This window comes from Microcaecilia unicolor, chromosome 4 (assembly GCF_901765095.1).
Source record: "Microcaecilia unicolor chromosome 4, aMicUni1.1, whole genome shotgun sequence".
Lineage (NCBI taxonomy): Eukaryota > Metazoa > Chordata > Amphibia > Gymnophiona > Siphonopidae > Microcaecilia > Microcaecilia unicolor.
In genome coordinates, this window is record NC_044034.1 from 80,228,814 (window position 1) to 80,245,691 (window position 16,878).

Here is a 16,878-nt window from a genome sequence, read left to right on the forward strand (position 1 = left end):
TAGCCTGGTAGTAGTCTCATTTTGGTGCGTGCTGCACATGTGTAGAACGTACCACGCCTTTGTAAAAGGGCCCCCTAATGCTTTGTCCTGTTGAGGGTTTATATAGCTATTACTGAGACGAAACCAGAATTAGGCCTGTTATTTTTTTTGGGGGGGGGTGGGGTGTTGTCTTTGTTAGGTGAGGGTTTTTTTTTTAATTTTATTTTACTTTTAGTATGGTGAATTATACAAGGAAATGTCATAATTCTGAACTGCACCTACTATTGATTGAGGGGGAATGTGCAGGGTGAGGAGTTAGTATGTTTTATATCAGAGTCCTATACTATGTAATTTAACTGCTACAGTTTTTGTTGAGTATAACCGTTGACTGTATATCTTTCAGTTCTTTATTATACACAGCCTAGGAATAGAAATTGTATTCTTTTAAACTTGAGCAAATCCATGTCAAGTGTTCAAGAGAGGGGAGGCTCCCTCCTTCCCTGCTCCTTAACATGGGCTTACCGAATGCTAAATCGGGACTACCACTGGTCCAACGCAGCTGTGCCAGAAATGGCTTGTGCAGTGGTAACCTGGCAGTAATTGAACATCACCGCACACTGCCCGGTTACTGCTGGGTTACCTCGGGAGTCCTTATTGTCACCTCAGTGAGTGGCAGTAAGGATAAGGGCTCCCTGCCCCATGGCCACACAGTAAAAGTTCTCTTACTGTATGGCCATGTTTGTCTAGGGGCTTTTTACCTGCTGCAGTAAAAAGGGCCCTGGTGTGCAAGAAAAACAGCCCCCACAGCTAGCGCAGGGCCCTTTTTCCTGCAGCTTGGTAAAAGGACCCCTTAATTTCCTAAATTAAGATGAATTTCCAACTTAAAACTTATGTTACTAAGGAGCCCTTTTACCAAACTGCGGTAAAAAGTGGCCCTTGTGAATCCTTAAACAGCTCTTTCCCACACACTAAGGCCATTTTTACTGCAGCAGTAAAATGGCCGCATTTCCTATTTTATTGTATTAATGGCCATGCACTAATTTTCCATTTAGTGTGTGGCCATTTCACTCTCCCTATTTTGTGGTCTAAGGAAGAGTATAGAACTACCTGATTGAAATAATTCTTGTGTGTTATTTTCTCTGTATTTCTGGCAAGTTATTTTAGTGCTTGTAAAATTAAGTTGTTATAAATAATAATAAAAAAAGGCAGCAAGGGATTACATGTGATAATCAGTTAGGGGTCCTTTTACAAAGGCACACTAGCATTTTTAGCACACACTAAATGCTAGCGATGCCTATAGGAATATAAGATGTCCTTTTACAAATTGCACTAGCATTTTTAGCATGCACTAAAAATAAGCACGCGCTAAATGCTAGAGATGCCCACATATTCCTATGGGTGTTTCTAGCGTTTAGCATGCACTAATTAGTGCGCACTAAAAACGCTAGCATGCCTTTGTAAAAGGACCCCTAACTGATTAGCACAGACATGCCCACACTCTACCTCCAGATACAGTCCCTCTGTAGTAAATAAAAATTAATCTTTTAGTGTGCGGTCCTCTTACAAAGCTGCCGTAAGCACTACCACGCTGAGGCATCCCACAGTAATTTGGGGAGTCCATTTACACATGCACATCACAGAATTACCATGGAATACATCAGCATGGTACTGCTTACTGCAGCTTTGTTAAAGAACCCCTAAGTTTGCCTGGAAATATGCACAAGTTTATGAGCCTAACTTCAGAGTACATTTAGGTGCTCAGCATTTTCTGAATATTGGGCCCCAAATTTATAGAATTGGAGACTCTTTTACTGTTTGCATATATGTTTGCAGAAACCCTGCAGCACAAAACCTTTATAATTTCTTTTTTGCATAGTCACTGATATATTCAGAAGGAAATGTTCCCTTCAGTGCCTTGGAGCATTTCTACAGCTTATCCTGACTTACAGCTTGTATTACCTTTTGCAGATGGCTTCAATTTTGCTTTCAGTATTAGGTGGGCTTCTTTTAATAAAGCTGACATACATATTAACAGGTTTTTTAAAAATAAAATCTGCCTTATGACTGTCTCAACAATTTGGAATACTGTTGAAAGTATGTGATACAATCTAATCTTTATCTGGAAGATGTAAAAATTAAGACTATGTATTTGTAAGAAAGGTCTCTATGAAAGGTATACCATCAGTGTGTAAATAGCAATTGCAAAGAGCAGCTTTTTGATAAGGCTCAGCTAATATTAATAAACCAAATATATAATAGTGAAATGAGTAACCAGGTAGAAGATCAGAGCCACATATTGTCGTTTTCTAAAAGTGTATATTACTTGATTTTTATAAGGCACATTTCCCAGGATTCTATATAGGTCAACTTAGGTTGCGCACACAAATCCAGTCATATTCTGGATTTGCATGTGCAACTTAATTAGTTAACAAGCTAATCATCGCAGCTTAGTAAAAGGACCTCTTAGGGATGTTTCTTTAGAGTCAGCTGTAGTCCAGGAAGATTGGAGATAGGCAGTTAAGGTTCCTATCCATAGAAGTGGAAGTAAAGAGGTGGCTGGAAACTGCAGGTCACTTAGTCTGACTTCTGTGGGTCTACCTATAAAATGCAAAATCATGCATTTGGGCTGACAAGCCCAAGGGAGTAGTACTGGTGAATCTGTTCTCTGCATGAAAACAGTGAGATCAGGTGGGTATTATATCTAATCTCAAGGTGGCCAAACAACTGGAAAAGATGACAGAAAAAGTTAGGTGGCTGCTCAGGTGCATAGGAGGAGCAATGATCAACAGGAAAAAGAAGTTGATAGAGCCTCTGTATGTCTCTGGTGAAGTCTTAATTGGAGTACTTTGTGCAATTCTGAAGACCACAGCTTTTGAAGGATATAAAACAAGATGGAGTCTGTCCAGAAGGCAATTACTAAACTGGTCAGTAATCTAAATCAGGGGCGTAGCTGTGGGGGGCCACAGGGGCCTGGGCCCCCGCAAATTTTATCCGGGCCCCTGGCTTGGCTGGCAGGGGTCCCCAACCCCTGCCAGCCGAAGCCTTCTTCACCACCCGTCTCCGCAGCAGTCGCGTTCCTGCCCTGCTCTTCTTGCTCTTCCTCCTGTCCTGTGCACGCTGACGCTCCTTTATGTTAAACTGAGGAGTGTCAGCGTGCACAGGACAGGAGGAGGAGCAAGAAGAAAGAAGACCAGGGCAGGAACGCGGCTGCACCGAAGAAGGCTTCAGCTGGTGGGGGTTGGGGACCCCTGCTAGCAAAGGTATTTGTGAGGTGAGAGGGTGCGAGGAGGCGCGAGGCGGTGGCGGGGGGAGGTGACGCAAAGTGAAGTGTGGCGGTGGGGGGTGGCGGGGCGGCACTCAAAATGTGCCCGCAACCTCGGGCTCTGGCCCCCTCCCACTGTAAGGTCCAGCTAAACCCCTGGTCTAAATCATATATAAATATATAGGGAAATAGAAAGGTCTGAAAGGTCTAAATATGTATTCTTTGGAAGAAAGGGAGGAGAGATCAGATATGACATAGAATTGAAAAATGAACTTGCAGAACTATTGTTAATTATATGTAATTTATCTTTAAAATCAAGCATAAGTACATAAGTATTGCCATACTGGGACAGACCGAAGATCCATCAAGTCCAATATCCTGTTTCTAACAGTGGCCAATCCAGGTCACAAATACCTGGCAAGATCCCACAGTACAAAACATTTTATGCTGCTTATCCCAGAAATAAGCAGTGGTTTTTTTTTTATTATTTGTTACATTTGTACCCCACATTTTCCCACCTATTTGCAGGCTCAATGTGGGTTACATAATACCGTAAAGGCGTTCGCCAGTCAGTTGATAACAAATACAAGGTTGTATTGTAGTCAGATGAAGTAGGTGTGTGTCAGGCACCATGAAGGTAGAAGGGAATGAGGATTGTATATTAGTCAGTACGATCACTGGTTGTGTTGTATTGCTGGATGTGGGGACTTTTCCTTCAGGAAGCTATCCAAACCCTTTTAAAACCCCGCTATGCTAACCGCCTTTACCACATTCTCTGGCAATGAATTCCAGAGTTTAATTACACTTTGAGTGAAGAAAAAGTTTTTCCAATTCGTTTTAAATTTACTACTTTGCAGCTTCATTGAATGCCCCCTAGTCCTAGTATTTTTGGAAAGAGTAAACAGACGCTTCACGTCTACCCTTTCCACTCCATTCATTATTTTATAGACCTCTATCATATCTCCCTTCAGCCATCTTTTCTCCAAGCTGAAGAGCCCTAGCTGCTTTAGCCTTTCCTCATATGGAAGTCGTCCCATCCCCTTTATCATTTTGGTCGCCCTTCTCTGTACCTTTTCTAATTCCACTATATCTTTTTTGAGATGCAGTGACCAGAATTGAACACAATATTTGAGGTGCGGTTGCACCATGGAGTAATACAAAGGCATTATAACATCCTCAGTTTTGTTGTCCATTCCTTTCCTAATAATACCTAACATTCTATTTGCTTTCTTAGCCGCTGCAGCACACTGAGCAGAAGGTTTCAACGTATCATCAACAACGACACCTAGATACCTTTCTTGGTCCGTGACTCCTAATGTGGAACCTTGCATTATGTAGTTATAATTTGGGTTCCTTTTTTCCCTCATGCATCACTTTGCACTTGCTCACATTAAACGTCATCTGCCATTTAGATGACCAGTCTCCCAGTCTGGTAAGGTCGTCTTGTAATTTTTCACAATCCTCTCACGATTTAACAACTTTAAATAACTTTGTGTCGTCAGCAAATTTAATTACCTCACTAGTTACTCCCATCTCTAGGTCATTTATAAATATGTTAAAAAGCAGCAGTCCCAGCACAGACCCCTGGGGAACCCAACTAACTACCCTTCTCCATTGAGAATACTGACCATTTAACCCTACTCTCTGTTTTCTATCTTTAAACCAGTTTTGAATCCACAATAGGACACTACCTCCTATCTCATGACTCACCAATTTCCTCTGGAGTCTTTAATGAGGTATTTTGTCAAACGCCTTTTGAACATCCAGATACTGGAAGATTGGAGGGAGGCCAACGTAACACCACTTTTTTTGAAAAAAGGTTCCAGAGGTGATCCGGGAAGTTATAGACCAGTGAGCCTGACGTCAGTACCAGGCAAAATGGTAGAGACTATTATAAAGAACACAATTACAGAGCATATACGTAAGCATGGATTATTGAGACAAAGCCAACATGGATTTAGTCAAGGGAAATCTTGCCTCACCAATCTACCAGATATTTTGAAATGGTGAATAAACATGTGGACAAAAGTAAGCTGCTCAATATTGTGTATCTGGATTTTCAAAAGGCATTTGACAAAGTACCTCATGAAAGACTCTTGAGAAATTAGAAAGTCATGGGATAGAAGGTAATGTCCTACTGTGGATTTTAAAAAACTGGTTAAAAAGATAGAAAACAAACAGTAGGGTTAAATGGTCAGTATTCTCAATGAAAAACCCCAGGGGTTTGTGCTGGTACCGCTGCTTTTTAACATATGAAACTTGGCATGTTGAAAAACTGGTAAAAAGATACAAGAAGTTTGAAAATCAGCCAAATTATACAAGATATGCCATAGAAATAACCCCCTCCCCCCCCTCAAAAAATGGCCCAAATAATTTCTATGGGAGAAGGAGTTCCAGCATCTGTAGCATAGAAATTTAAATGTGTGAAACACAGCAGTTTTCAAACTCCCTCTACCAGTTCTGTCCCAAGCTCCCATACTATCTCCAATCCCAAAATCTATCCCCCCCCCCCACCTACAAAAAAAAGGCAGCCTCTTACAAACAACTGCCTCAACACACCCACATGTACATACACACATGAGGAGGGATTAGAAAGAATTCCATGAGCCATGCTCTGCATGCTTTCCTCACTTATTATAATCATTTGTATAGTGATACCAGGTGTATATAGAGCTTTACAGAGACGCATAAGAGGCAGTCCCTAATTCTTGAAACTTACAATCTAGACAAGAGGAACAGACAAGACATACAAAGTAAACGGGGGTTGAGCATAAATAGTGAGGTTGTAGTAGAAATAACTAATCCGGATGGGTTGTAAATGGGGTTAGCTAAGGGGAACTTTAACAGGACTGTAAGGAATGAAGTTTTGTAACAGACTAAGGGCCCCCTTTACCAAGCTGCAGTAAAAGGGGGCCTGCGGTAGCATCAGTGCATGGTCTTGATGCGCACAAAGACCCCCTTTTACCGCAGCAGATAAAAGACTGTTTTTAAAAAAAAAAGGAATGACCCTGCACTAGTGATTGGTGTGCGGCCACTTCTGGGGGGAACCCTTACTGCCGCCTATTTAGGTGACGGTAAGGGCTCCTGTACTAACCTGGAGTTAGAAAAATACAAAATATTTTGTAGTGCTCAAAATGATGCACGCTGGGGGAATGTCCACATTGGTATTACTGCAGTAGCCTGGAGGTGGTGTGCATCAAGCCCTTTGCAAAGGGGCTTCTAAGGGCCTTGGTTATTAAGCTGCAATAAAATGTATTATTTTATACCATAAATGTTTACCGTTATATGTAGATCACATAAAAGTACATGTGATTTTATTGATATGCATACTTTTATGCATATGTTTGCACGTACAGCTTCATAATTCCCATTTCCACATGTAAAGCATGCTTCATATAGGATAATTCATTATAAAATTACCCTCATGTTTTGGCACTGGGATTGTGTATGCTGAGAGAATACAATTTGATTTCTAGACTGATTAGAATTTAAACTTGGTTTACTATAGTTCTCTGCAAATCTAAATAATATTTTAGAGGCAAGATGGCAAAAACACAAATATGACCTAGTAGATGGGTTTAATGGAAGGTAGTGAACATTTCAGTTAGGCAAAGCCGGAAAAAATGTAAGTACAGGGCCATAAACCAATTACCAGTTACTGATGTACGAGCATTTTCTTTTGTATTGACGAGAAATAACCAGAAACAGTGGGGTAGGACATAGGGCTCAACATTTAAATGCCTGAACACAGAGCTGCATGTATTATTAAATGAGCTCCAGAGAGGAAGTTCTCTTTGGCAAAATTACTATTAGCAAATTTGAGAGGTTAAGGCCATTATTTTAAAAGTGTTCCCACATGTAAGTAGCAGCATGTAAACATGTAAATCAAGTAGATGAGCAAATTTTAGAAAGTTGCTATTTAGATGCAGAATTCCATGCCATGCACATTTCAAGGGGGTATGGTTTGAACATGGATAGGGCATGGTTTGGGTGGATATGTGTACAACAAAATTCTCTGCTTTTACACCTGCCCCAAGACATGTGCCGTGGCCAACTTGAAGGAGCGGATGCAAAAACTGAAGGAACCACCTCCCCCTCCCCCCATATTGCCACAACACACATTTCAGTATCTCACCTTGTGATATAAATGTATTAACTACATATCCCCAACAGCATTCCATATACTCTAACCCCTTCCAGATTCACTGCCCCAACACAATGTCTTCAATGTCTTCTCCAACCCCTCCCCCAGCTCTTACCAGGGAGCAGGAACAATCCTCAGATGCTACTGTTTTGTGGGGTGCCCAGGTTCAAAATGGTTTCTCTGGCCCATTAGCTGCTATCTTGTACCACTTCTACCTGTCAAGCTGCTTAGTAAGGAACTTTTTTTTACCATTTTTGTCTATGGGGAAAACCCTTAGGAGATCATTTACTAACAAGCATATACCCTGTGGTGATGGCACATGCTGGTAATAAATGACCCCCTTAGTAAGTAGGTTCTTAAGGTTCTACCCAATATGCCCTAGCATAACAATGAAGTTTATTCATTTCCTGTTATACACAAAACAAACCTATTTGGAGATACTATTCAAGAGCATATACTAGCCAAAGGCATTTTACCTAGGTACAGTCCATAGGGGTATGTTTTCAAAATGTTTTACTGATGGCACGATGTATTGTTGGTCTAATGTGTGACTCTGTCAGGCAATATATGAGAGTACTGGAGGGTTAAATAACTTGCATGAATTGTTTCATTTCTAAAAATCAACACTTTTTTTCTAAAATGAGGGGAAAAAGTTTGACACAGTAATCATCAAAATGTTTTCCTGAATCAGTATTTCTTACAGTGCAAGAAAGTTTCAAAATTAAATTTCAGCTTTGAAATTATGTGATGAAGAAAACAATAAAACATTATTTAAGTGCCCTAGCATTGCAATAAACTTTTTCAGAAGAACTGAGTTTTTCATTTTAGACTAGGAGAAGAACATCATAGGTTCCTTTTTCTATGCCACTTCACAAGCATATTGTTGCCAATAAGTGCACTTTTCAGTGTACTGCAATAACTTTAATCTATGAAATCCTTTGTGAATGACATTGAAGAAAACAAGATTCAACACATCCAAGATGGAGAAGGAAAATGATTACCAAACCAGCCACAGTGAAGGACAAAAACTATTGTTTTCAAGTATGATAGCGTTCACAGTATACAATCGTTTCTTGTTTCTTTTTCATGATTCTGTATGATCTCACTTTCTAGAGAACAATGACTTTACTAGCATTTTTCCCACATAAGTAAAGAACTAATTAGCTCTATGTATCATATTGTGTATTATATTGGAGATGGTGAGATAGTTGGGATCCCCTTGTATTCTTCATAGGGATAATGAATACTGTAGCCACAGAGCTGCCAAATTACTCAGTTCCAGGAATGAGAGTTTAGGCCAGAACCTGGATTTCTGACAATCACATGAGATGCCTTATGGGACCTGCAGCACTGATTTCAGTAGGTAGAATCAGAGAGTACAAATACCACACTTCTTTGAGGTGTAAGTTCAAAACAAGGACTAGCCAAAAAGCCTCACTCTTAGAAATGGGTAACTTGGCTGCTCTGAGTCTGGCTAAGGCTCCCTGAATATATAACCAATATCTGTAGATCTGTTCCTGAGCTTAGTGCTTGCTAAATGCTAAGATATCCATAGGTATTAAATGAGCCAAAAAATTAGGGCCCTGTTTACTAAGGTGCACTAGCGTTTTTACGTTTTTAGTGGGTGCTAAAAATGAGCATGCGTTAACCGTGTAGACGCCCATAGGAATATTATGGGCATCTACACAGTTAGTGCGCACTAATACTTAGCAAGCACTAAAAACACTAATGCACCTCTAGCATGGCTTAGTAAACAGAGCCCTTACCAACATATACTCTTTTACAGTATCTTCTTCACGTTTCCTCCCAGTAGGTCCTATCATTTGCATTAATTTTGTGCTGGTGTCAACTGGTTAATCTCATTAACCTTTCTGGTGATACCATGATGACAGCACACATGCCAGGAAGAGGCAAAGGCTTGTGGAAAAGGAAGGGAAAAAGGAAAAGGAATAGCAGAGAGGAACAAGTTATAGAAGAGAAGAGAAAGAATAAAGAAGGAAAAAATCTAGAGATGAAGAAGGCCTATAAAAAAACCCATAGCTAATACTACGATCTTGACATTTTTAGGCTTACAGTATATTTTAGAGTATCAAGGATTACACATACACACACACACATATATATATTTATTTATTTATTGCATTTGTACCCCACATTTTCCCACCTATTTGCAGGCTCAACGTGGCTTACAGAGTGTTGTTATGACAAAGCCATGACAGAATAATGGATACAATCGAAAGTATGCAGAAAAAGGATGTGGAATTAGAGAGGGTGGTGTTTTATATATATATATATATATATATATATATATATATATATATATATATATATACACACACATTTATTGAGTTTTATAAATTAATAATAATTTATAAACAGCTATAAGCACATGCTTTCATAGTGCTAGCAAACCATACCTGTATATAGCTTAACAACTTCCTCAAATTAGTATTTAGTTAGAAATCACATTCTCAAACCTGTATAAAGGCAGTCTTTGTAATTAGAGTAATTGGAATGTCTTTCTCTTCAGAGCTAGAACACAGCACATTAATGGGGCAGGCAGACATCATGAAGCTTCTCACCAGGGAGTAACAATAATTTTCGGTCTCTTTGTGGCAGCCTGGTCAGAATTATTTCAGTCTCACATGGGGCTATAAGATGATCAGCAGAGGCAGGGCAGCTATAGCATGAATCTCCTTAGGAGTTTTTGGCAAGATGAACAATCTTTCAGAGTGGTAACAGCAAGAGCAGGAAAATCTACTGGTTCTTTGTTCTTGCACATAGCTTTGAAATCATTTTTTGGACAGCAGACTGAGTATCACAAGTTCATATAGAGGGGCATCCTATATAATAAAACGCACCTCCAACGTTCTGAAGCCGAGAAAGTGAAGCCTTCAAGCCTTGAAGTATTCCTGCAACGTTCCGGAACTACGTGTCGTCAATTGAGGAGATGGAGCCTTACAGAGCGCACAAATGCTTCAAGGCTTGAAGGCTTCACTTTCTCAGCTTCAGAACGTTGGAGGTGTGTTTTATTATATAGGATAGAGGATGTGCTTGGTGCTTTTCTGTAGCACATGGGGGGAATTTAATATATGCTGATTAAAGTGGAGGAGTGGCTGGAGGGGGGGCAGGGGAGATAGGACAATTGTTGGGTGGCTGGAGGGGGGCAGGGGAGATAGGACAATCGCTGGGTGGCTGGAGGGGGGCAGGGGAGAGAGGAGAATCGCTGGGTGGCTGGAAGGGGGGCAGGGGAGAGAGGAGATTCGCTGGGTGGCTGGAGGGGGGGCAAGGGAAAAAGGAGAACCGCTGGGTGGCTGGAGGGGGGCAGGGGAGATAAGACCATCGCTGGGTGGCTGGAGGGGGGCAGGGGAGAGAGGAGAATCGCTGGGTGTCTGGAGGGGGGGCAGGGAACTGCGGAGACTCGCTGGGTGGCTGGAGGGGGCAGGGGAGAGAAGAGCATTGGTCGGTGGCTGGAGGGGGGCAAGGGAAATAGCAGAATCACTGGGTGGCTGGAGGGGGAGCAGGGGAGAGAGAAGAATCGCTGGGTAGCTGGAGGGGGGACAGAGAGACACACTCACACCCAGCAGTCTCACTCTCTCTCTGTCACACACACTCACACATTCACTCTTCTCTCTCACACACAGTTAATCTCACACATACTCTCTCAAACATACACACACCGAGGAAAACCTTGCTAGCGTCCGTTTCATTTGTGTCAGAAACGGGTCTGTTTTACTAGTTTTCAATATGATTGAAAAATCCAACATTTTGCTGAAAACATCCAAAACTCTAGTGGTGGAGGTGGCCATTTTTGAACCTGAAAAACATCTATCTTTTTGTTTCAAAATTGGCCACTTTCTAGATGTTTTTAGACATTTTGTGCTCAGTGTGTATTTCTTTTGTGACCAGTAAAAATAAAAACATGCCCAAGGGAAAGACACAGAAAAACAAGCCATTGGGACATCTGGGGGGGGGGGGGGGGGGCAACATTCATAGTAGACTAGCACCACAGAGATATCCCAGCAGAGTAGTGGGGCACCCCAGGGGCGTAGCCAGACCTCAGCAGGAGGGGGGTCCAGAGCCCGAGGTGGAGGAGCACAGTTTAGCCCACCTTCCCCCCCTGTTGCCGCTGCCAGCCCACCTCCACTGGCCCTCCCCCATTGCCGCCACCACCGCAAGGTACCTTTGCTGGCGGGGGTCCACAACCCCCACCAGCCGAAGTCTTCTTCAGCTCCGGTCTCCGGCGCCTTCGCTGATCTGTTTCTGTCAATCCTAACATCCTGCACGGGGCTACATACTGGATGTGCACGCAGGATGTATGGAGTCAGGACTGACAGAAACAGATCAGCGAAGGCGCCGGAGATCGGCGCTCAAGACTTCTGTCCCACCAGCAAAGGTACCTGGCGGGGGGCGGGTTGGCTGCAGGAGGGGGATCAAAAGTGGCGGGGGAGGGTCAGCGGCAGGGGGGTCAAAAGTAGAGGGGGCCAGGGCTAAATCTGTGGGGGCCCATGCCTCCACTTTGCTACACCCCTGGGGCACCCTAGGGGGTGCTGCAGTGGACTTAACATAAAAGGTACACATCTCATGATTACCCTCTTATATGGTAGGGTGAGCCCTCCAAAACCCACCAAAAACCTGTACCCAACTGTACACCACTATAATAGCCCTTATGTCAGCAGGTGTCACCTATATGTGGGTACAGTGGGTTTTGGAGAGCTCACACTTTCCACCAGAAGTGTAATAGTTAGAGAGAGATATGGGCCTGGGTCCCCTTCTCTACAGTGCACTGCATCAACCACTAGACTACTCCAGGGACCTGTTTGCTACTCTAATAGGACTAGCCATAACATCGATGCTGTCATAGAGGCTGGCATGTACTGTTTCTTTCACATCTTTGAGGGTCGGGTGAGAGGGAATCTGTGACCACTGCGGGGAGGGGGGGGGGGGGGGTTCATGCCTTAGTCTCTCCAATGGTCATCTGGTCATTTAGGGCACCTTTTAATGACTAAGTTGTTATTGACCCAATAGCTGCAGCGATCCAAGGAAAGAAGAGTGGGCAAGAGTTCATCCAAACAAGATTTTATTGGAAACAAGACCCTAACTGGCCAAGTTTCAGACAGACCTCCATCAGGGGTCATGTAGGTTTCCAAACCAATGAGGCTTAAAGCAGGTGCTTCGATTCCAGCGTGAACAGCTTTTAAGCCCCATTGATTTTGTTTCAAAGCCTATGTGGCCCCTGATGAAGGTCTGTCCGAAACTTGGACAGGTCGGGTCTTGTCTTTCAATATAATCTTGTTTGGATGAACTGTTGCCCATTCTTTTTTGCCTGGATCACTGCTTCTGTTGTATCATTTGCTTTTATTCTGCAGTAGGCTGTCTTCTGTTTGTTTTGGTTTTAGTCATTATCGAAACAGGTCCATACCAAAATGTCCAACTTTTAGCCCTGGATGTTTTTACTTAGTTCCATTATGGCAGAAAAACATCCAAATTGTGGGAATGCCGAAATTCCATCTGCTACATGCCCGTCACACCCCCTTGTGAATTGAACTCACTGCAGATGAATAGCATAGAAAAACATCTTTAAAATGTGTATCAAAAATATTGATAACCAGAGTTTTGTTGTCAGTGGAGACGTTGAAGGATACAACAATGGGACAGGGCAAATCCTAAGTGTTTGACCATTCTGGTAATAATTTATGTTCATTCATCACACTGAATTTTTTTGGCAGTGAATTATATGGCACCTTTGATAATTTTCTGTGTGCAACCCAGCTAGGGATAGTATTGACATTCATACGACCCTCTGTGTATAAGGGTTGCCCAACCTTGCTCGAGTTAATTTTGACCTTACATCCAGTGGCTAACAAGTTTAAACTTTGTCCAGAATGAGAAAAAAAAAAAGGTTTTCTACCTCTGCATTTATAGAAAGACAAAGGTTAACTTAAAACCTGTAAGAAATCATCAGTTCTTTGCAGGACAAAAGCTGGTATTTTGAAGCTAGAAGTTTGGGGGATGTTTTTGTGAATGGAGGTTGCTTAAGATAATTTGGAAACTGCAGTTATCCCTGTACTGCTCAGCCGCAAAGACCAATTATCAACATGGAAGAAACCTTTAGTGAAACAGTGAATACCCCAGTCAGTATCTCTTGCGAGAAGAGGACACCTCAGCTACCTAATCAGTGCTCACCCAGCAGAGACAGAAGATGTGCCCACTTAATACAAACCAAGAACAGATAACTGAGTCATATCAAGGAGTGCATACTATTTCTGAGGGGAATCCTTGTCAGATGAGGAACCTTACTATTCTGTCCTGGGGCATTTTTTAAAGTCCAGGAGAAATGAGAGGGATTCCTTGGGAGTGAACAAGGGAACACAGATTCACTAATTTACTGCTCAGTGTCAGAAGAAAAAAATATACACAGTGTCAAATTATTCACATTGAAAAAAAACTTCAGCAAAGTTTATTAAAAACAGTGAAAATACTTTGGGCCCTAAAGGTAATTCCTCCCCCCCCCCCCTCCCCTGAGGGAGAATCCACACTGGCAGCAGGGTAATGAGTGTGGAACCTGTAACCTTAGGACAAGCCTGGGAAGAGGTTACACATTTTCCCTTCTACCAAAGTTCAGTTGTGCGAGACAGACAGTATGCGGACCCTGCTCTGTCTGCTGGATTGTCAACCTAGTCAAACTCTTGCAGCAATGAATGTCTATTTTCTTTCCATCTCTGTACTTTCACTAAAAACAGCTCAGTTCCATGCCCTGGAGGCACCGTGGTTCATTCCAGACATAAACACAGGGTAGCTACAGTAAAGGAAACAAATCTTCATGCCACAAAAATAAATAAGTACAAGGAAAGAAACCAGTACCGGTATGGTTTCTAAAAAGGTGGCTGAAAAATAAGGGGAAAAGATATTAGCTTTCAAAAAGTAAAAAGGATCTTAAAAAGATCACAGGAAAGAATATCTCTTAAACCTAAAAGAAACAGGTAGCGTACAAGAAAGGACAGTTAAGATGAAAAAGTGAGGTGGAAAAACTTATTTGTGGCATGTCAGTAAAAGAAGGATATGCAAAAGTGGAGTAGTAAGGCTGAAAAGAGAAAAAAACTGCATGAAGAGTGACAATGAAAATGTAGAAATAATAAACAAGTACTTTTATTCAATATTCAGTGAAGAAGCAACTGGAGGAGGACCACCGATCATTGGCCAGGATATACACAGTAATGATGTAGATATCACACTGTTTAAAAAAAGGTCTGTGAAAGTAGCAAAACTTCAGCTGGACAACATGATTTGGCCAGATAGTACCTCCTAGGGTGTATCCTAAGGAAGCTCAGAGAGATTTTGATGGGGGTCCATTAAATTTTTAGAGATGGGTGTGGTAATACAGCACTGGAAAAGAATGGATGTTGTTCTTTTTCATAAAAGTTCTACCACAAAGAAACCTTTAGAACAAAAGAAAAGGCAGACCTTGATGAAGAAAATGCAGTCTTTAATAAATCATATTTAATGTTTCCAGAATTCACACTCTCAAATGCCTGACATGGTCATGTTTTGCCTAAAACACAGGCTGCGTCAGGGGCATGAAGTACTATAATAAATAACATAAAAGCAAATTGGTAAAAAATATAGCTGGTCACATGTAAATAAACATGTAAAATTTACATTTAAAGGCAGAAGGATAGAAGATCAAGCAAAAATAGTTTTAAATTCAAAAATAGTTTTTTGTTTGACCTTAATAAGCAATCAATGTCTCCTCTCTACAATATTAGAGGTATCTACAGTCAGGGGCGTAGCCACGGGTGGGCCTAGGCCCACCCACTTTCCGTCCAGGCCCGCCCGCTCGCCCGCCCACGTCGCTCGCGGAAATTCGTTCTCCTCCCCGTCAGCGCTGCCATTCACACAGGCAGCTCCGCCCCCCTTTTCTGCGTCCATCTGGCCCTACGTACACAGGAAGTGCATCAGAATGGGCCGGATGGACGAGGCAGAAGGGAGCGAAGCTGCCTGTGTGAATGGCAGCGCTGCCGGCGACGATCGAAGAAAAAAAAAATGCAGGGACCGAAGCTGCCTTCCTTCTTCTGCTGCGCCGGTTCAAAGGGTTGCTGGCAGCATGTAAGAATCACTGCTGCTGGCTGAGTCTGACCTGAAATCGCGCAACAGAGGGAAGGCTTCTGGGTCATCAGCAGCACTGCAGCAATTCTCTCTTACATGCTGCCAGCAACCCTTTGAAACGTGCTGCGGTGCCGTGATGCTGCATGTGGGGGGGGGGGGGGGTTGGCGAGGATAAAATTGTTGGGCTGCTTGGGCGTTGGAGTGGAGGGGAGGGGAGGGAAAGAAAAGAGATGCTACACAGGGGGTGTAGGAGTGAGGGAAATTGTTAAGGAGGGGAGGGAGAGATGCAGGGGGGTGTAGGACAGGGAGACATGCATGGGAGAGTAGAAGAAATGGGATCATTATTGGGGAGAGAGAGGGATAATTGCTGGATGTAGGGTAGGGTGGGGAGGGAGGGAAGGAGGGATGGATGACAAAAGAAGGAGAAATGTTGGACCTGGGAGGGAGGGGAGGAAAATGTACTGCACAGGGGAGAGAGGGATGAAGGAGAAATGTTTCATGGTGGTGGAAGAGATGCTGCAAGGGGGGAAACAGATGTTAGACTTGGGATGCAAGGGTGAGAGAGAAGAGGAAAAGAGGGAACAATGTTGACCATGAGGGCAGAGGAGGGGGAAGAAGGAGGGAGATGTAGGATCCAGGGATAGAAGACAGTGAGGGAGAAATGCTGGAATGTGGGTGGGATGGAAGAGGGGGAGAAATGCTGGCCCCTGGGGGAAGGGGCAAGAGGAAAGAGAGAAAGGACAGGAAGATGCTAGGAGGGGATAGAGGGTGGAGAGAGGAGAAAGAGGGAGCAGATGCTGGACTAGAAGGGTTGGAAGGAGGCAGACACTGGGATGGTGGAACCATGTGGAAGGCCAAGGGGGTGGTAAGGAAATGAACGAGAGGATGATAGTGATTACGGGGAGTAGATTGAAGATGAAGGCTGGAGAAGGAGTGAGATGGGGAATAGGAGAGCTAGTAGGTGAAAGAAGGAGATGGAAATCAGGTATCTGAAAAGTAAAAAGGAAAAGGATTAGAAGATGAAATTTGAGTGGACAGAGAGCAGGAAGATAGGAAAGAGCTAAAATAAAACAAACATCAATATGTCAGTGTAGTGAGGGAATGGAATGAGAGTGGAGAAAAGACAAATGAATAGCAGCTGCTTGAAGGAGAATTAACAGAAAGACAGGGAAGTGGAAAAGAGAAATTTGAACCAACATAATGGAAAAATAAAATGACCAGACAACAAAGGTAGGAAAGACATTTTATTTTGAATTTATTAACTGAAATTTGTTAGCTTGAGAAATGTGCACAGCGGATATCTTATTGTGTTCAGTAGAAAAAAAGAAATGTATTTCTGATTTTATTTCTCCACTGTAACATGCCGAGGTTCCGAGTTCAATTTTTG